Here is a 5507-nt window from a genome sequence, read left to right on the forward strand (position 1 = left end):
CCTAGCTACCCCGGTGCTTTTCTGACCGGAGAGGCTTGTGGCCCTATTCAGGCCGGATTTCTGCCTCCCCAACCAAAGCAGTCTCAGGTCCCGCGTGAGATAAATCTTCCTACAATTTTTTTGCAGTGAATTTTTGCCTTGTTTTTCCTTCTTTACTCTTTTTTTCCCTAGCGGGCAACAATCTCACCTGGTCCACCTGGTCAATATGTCAAGTGCAAGATGAAATTACCTATCAACTAAGATAACGAACCCTTCCCCCCCTCAGCTTTTGATTTAAAATTTATTTTTGTTTTCAGTTATCTGTGTATACATATGATTGTGTGTGGTACACACATGCTGGTGACTGCAAAGGCTGGATAAGGGCAGAGAATCTCCTAGACCTGGACCTACAGGCAGTTACAACCTGCCACGTGGATGCTGGGCCTTGACCTCAGGTCGTCTTCAAGAGCAGTGAGTTCTCTTACCCTGAGCTGTCTTTCCAACTCCACTTCTTGCTGAACAAATGAGATGTTTCGGTAAATATAATACTGTTAGCTATCCTATTTGTTTAGATGAAGGATTACTTAGTGTAAAGGGCTTTACCAACAGTACTGGGCATTAGTTACTCTGTCATTGCTGTGACAAAAGAATTTGGTAGAAACAGCCTAAAGGAGGAAGGGTTATTTCGGCTCATGGTTTCAGGGAGCTCAGTTTGTCATGGTGAGAAAAGGGGTTCATGGGTTCATGACATGATGGAGGGGTAGGGGAAAGAGCGAGAGCGAGAGCAAGAGGTTTTCTAACGCTTTCCCTTTCTCTTCTTATTCCATCAGGGTTCCAAGCCTATGGGATAGAGGCCCCTGTATTTAGGGTGAAACAGCCAATCCCTTGGAGATCAGCTTCACAGAAACACCCAGAGGCATATCTTACCGATCTCCTAGGTGATTCAAAATCCAGTCAGGTTGACAATGGAGATGAACAATAATACTATGCTTCTTCCCCATACCCCTTTCCCCATTGCTAGCTGAGGCCACAGCTCTCAAGTAACCTGCAGCAAGGTGGAGTCCTTGCATTTTTATGTCACTATTCCTCTAGACTGGTGTAGAAACTCTGAAGGTGGAGAGCACAAGAACGTAAATCAAGCTATGTCTGCTACCAAGTCCTCATGCCTATTAAAGGACTGTCAATGAACCACGTTCCTGATGCTGCACAGTTAAGCATTCATGCACTGGTTCCTTTCCTTGTGGACTTAGAGATTCACACTCTTCTGGCTGGCCTTCACTATTCAGGCCAGGTCTATCATGGGTTTGGAGCTACAGGGAGGATCACGGGATAGAGCTGATAGACACTGAGAATGAGATCAAGCCTCCAAACATGCTAGCTTCCAATTATGGGGTCACTAGGGATTGAGTGTCTTCACTCAGCTCTGAAAACTCAACAGTAGGTGAAGATTTATATGCCCAGAGACTGCAGGAAGCCAAGAGACAAAACCACACAAGTTAAGTATAATTAAATTAATAATAAATAAAATAACTATATTCTACTTAACTTTTGAGAAGATATTGTTTGGTAGTGACTTTAAAAAAAAAAGTTAAGTTTAAATCGCAACACACACTTATAAAAAAAAATCCTAACTGCTCTGATCTTCATATATGCAGGTATGAAAGCTTTAGATATTTTTAAAAATTGTATTTGTACATTACCTATTATATTAAGAGTATACAAATGGTTGCTATATATGTGTATATACCATACATTTATATGTATAAATAGATAATTCCAGATAATTAGCTATACGTTAAACCAATTAGAATATCTATCAACCTTTCGTATTCTAAGTCAGACTCAGATAAAGTAACCTTTTCCCTGCTGATTGTGACAAAGAAAGGGAGATGGGGAATATCAGTAAACAAATGGGCAAGATGATACCATGCTGTGGTGTGAATACAGAAAGCAAAACATGGAGGTGTGCGGGAGAGAATCAAGTAGGAGGAAGACTCCAAGGAGGGGGATTAGAGATAAGATCAAAGTAACACAGAGAACATGGCACCTGGGAGAAGTGATGCGCCAACTAGAAATCAGTGAACAGTTAGGTGTATTTACATAGAAAAGGCTGGATCTGGTGAAGCACAGGGGAGGACTGCAAGATAAAGTCTTGACATTTCACAGTGACTTGGCTTCTGTTTCAGTGTGTAGTTGTTTGAATGAGAATCACCCCCCAAGCTTATTCTTTGAATGCATGATCCCCAGCTGGGGTGCTGTTTGGGAAGGTGATGGAGTCACAAGGAGTTGGAGGGTCACTGGAGGAAGTACTCACCTCTGTGGGCTTTAAGACTTTAGAGCTAGGCCTCATTTCCTGTTTTAATGTTAGCCAGTCTAACAGTTGGGAAGTAGAGAGATCCATTCTTTGTATGGATGAAATGTGATCTCTCTACTTCCCAACTGTTAGACTGGCTAACATTCCTGTTATCAAGATGGACTCTTATCACTGGAAGTGTAAGCTAAAATAAATCCTTTCTTCCATGTCTTGCCTTTTATTTGGGCTGTCTGGGAAGCCCTGGCTGTTTGACTGTGGTGAAGAAAGTCTAAGAAGGGACATTGTCTGGTTTTCACATGAGAGGTTTCGAGAAAGAACTGGGAGGGCAAGGTGGAGATGGAAGACGTTATGGGGGTCAGTGATAGAGATGAACTCTGTAGCCCAGGTATCTGAGAGTGGTTAGAAGGGAACAGATGAAGGACACAAGCTGGATAAAGGGAACAGACTGTCTCTGTGTCATCCAGGAAGCACTATCTGGGATATGCTTGAAGCTGTGAATTGATCATCTGAATGGATAATATTCTTGCTTACTGAAATGAGGTAGACCAGAGTGTGGAGAGTTTATCATTGACATCTTGACTTTGAGCTACATCTTGTCTTCTGGATGGCTGATAACATATATGAGTTGTGATCTTCCATTAAAGGTTAAAAAGTAGGTGCTGAGTATTAGTTGTATTTAAAACTATGGTCTGACTGATCACCTAGAAGCCCTGAGAAGAATGAGACACATGTGTCACGCCTTGGGAACACTGATACTTTAAAGTTGAACAGTGAAGAAGTTAACAAAGGGAAATGGAATGAATGTGAGTAGGTAAAGAAAGAGGGAAGGAGGGAAGGAAAGAAAGAAGAGAAGTATATATTGTCGTAGTGTCTCAGACAGGAACAAGTCTCTATGAGGTTGAATGGTCCTTACTGAATTGACAAGATGGACATCACTGGTAACTACAGCAGAATTGTCACGCAGAAGTGAGAACACAAGTGTTTTTTGGAGATAACTTATTTATTTCCACAATATTCCTGCTTAAGGAATGAAGACTAACCTAGCAAAATTCAAAACCCTTCCTTTCTTCTAAAAGAATGAAGACCCTCAAAATCACATTATCAATTTTCTTTGTTAGTTAAAGTAGTACCGATTATGCCGCAGCCTTCCTAATCATCTCTGAGCTCATTGTGGCTTTCTTTAACATGTAGGCCCACCATTTTCCTGTATGAGTCAACTATATGTTATCTGTAATCTATTGTTGATTTATACAATGCTTTTAAACTAGCAATGAACAATTCAATATAAAATTTAAATTCCCACAGAGAGAGGCATAGGCATTTGGAGGAGTCAAGCAGCCCTTCCCCCCCAGTACACAGAAATTAGTAAACTGAGCCCCAATGCCGCATTGCTTTCTTCTAGCCTAGTCACCTACTGAAATCGAACTTTATTACATTAAACTTAGTACGGCGATCCTGTTCATTGGAAAGCATGAGATCCAAACTGAATTTATACTTGAAAAATTTTGTGATGTCTTTAGTAGCTAAACGATTATCCTCCTGCTACCAAAGATCTATAATCATACAGTGAAATATTATAAAACACAAGTGGAATCTTTCACAGAATACACACATGGGCATTCAGTATTCCTAAGCTTCAGTGGGTAATAATGTAATGCCATGACAGAGTTCTTAAGATCCCTAGAAGGCACTTTCTTGGTATTGAGCACATCCTTTTTGCGTTCCCAGAGACTAAGCCCGATATTCTGTCGCAAAGCACATCCCGGAGATATTCTAACCTAAGTACATGGACCATAGTTTGACTAGTTGCTTAACAACATGACTAGTTACCAATGTGAAAAGCCCTGCAAAACCTGCTCTTTGTGTAGATGACATAGAACAGGTCATGTTAGATGAGGGCAGAGGACATTACCATCACGTTTCTACCACTAAAATTGATTGGTCACTGTCACCTGACATCAACCTTGCCTGAAGTTGGCCATATTTTTCTGATGTGGTCACCTTGATGGGTTAAGGAAACCCTGTGGCCTTGACAGTCAAATCAGAGCAAGTGGAGACTCTGGGGTTGGCCTTAAGGTTTTATACCCTGGAGCTGCTTCCTGTCTGTCCTCTGCTTCCTGTTTCACCAAGATCTGAGCAGGTGAAGAGTCCCATCTTCATATTCCTGCCACAGTGCCACTACCTGACACCTTTGAGTCAGTCACTAGCCACTATCTGTTCCCTTCACAGTAGACTCTATCTCCTTAAGCTGTGAGCCCAGCAAACATGGTTCCAAAAGGAGGCCAGCTTGGTCTATACAGTGAGTTCCAGAATAGCCAGGGCTCTGTAGAGACCTGCCTCAAGAAACAAGAACAAGGAAACAAGAAAAAGTGGCTTCACTCAACTATTTTATCCTACGATGAGAAAATAAAGCCAATGCCACCCCCAAACTCCAATGGCTTCCCTATTTGTCACAGCAGCCTGATTCTAATGAAAGGAAAGAATTCTTGGCATGGGCGGCAGTCCTATTTTAGACAGAAAAGGCTTGGCGAGCTCTCTGGAACTCACTGGATCTCACCTCTATCTTGTCACCTTTCTCTCACGCTGTCTTTGTATATAAAGCACCTTCCCTGGGTTACCTCCCTCTCTGAGGCCCACATGTTCCTCAAAGCTGTTCCCGGCTGCTCTGGGCTCCTTCTCTGCCAACTTTCCGGTCCCTCCCTGTGCTCCTGACATCTTCCTTTCTCCATGATGTATATATTTTTAAGACATTAGATGACTTACCGTCACCAAGTAGTAGGGAATTGGAGCCTCTAATGAATGGAACTTCAGGTTAAATTTTTCAGGAACAGTGAACATCTTTTTACAAAGAAAACTTCAAAGAGCCATTCATTCTCTTAACTGACCATTTCTGGTGTTCTTAACTGATAAATGTGTTAAATTTGAAGCACAGGTAGTCATCAACTTTGCAGATGTAAGTATTTTCCACATACTACATTGTCAACTTCTGTCAGTCTCTGATAAAAGGAACAGGACAAGGAAGTTTGTGTGATCATGTGTTAAATAAATGCATACTTCAGAGATGTGGTATTGTAGCAATTGAGTTATTTCTGTCTTAGAATTTTAAAGTAATGCATAAAAATTGCATTATCACAATCAAATATCACATATATTTAAAAAGCTTTCTCTGTACTATTATACAGAGGACAATGACATATATTCGAGGTAAGCAACC

Source organism: Mus caroli, chromosome 6 (assembly GCF_900094665.2).
Source record: "Mus caroli chromosome 6, CAROLI_EIJ_v1.1, whole genome shotgun sequence".
Taxonomy (NCBI): domain Eukaryota; kingdom Metazoa; phylum Chordata; class Mammalia; order Rodentia; family Muridae; genus Mus; species Mus caroli.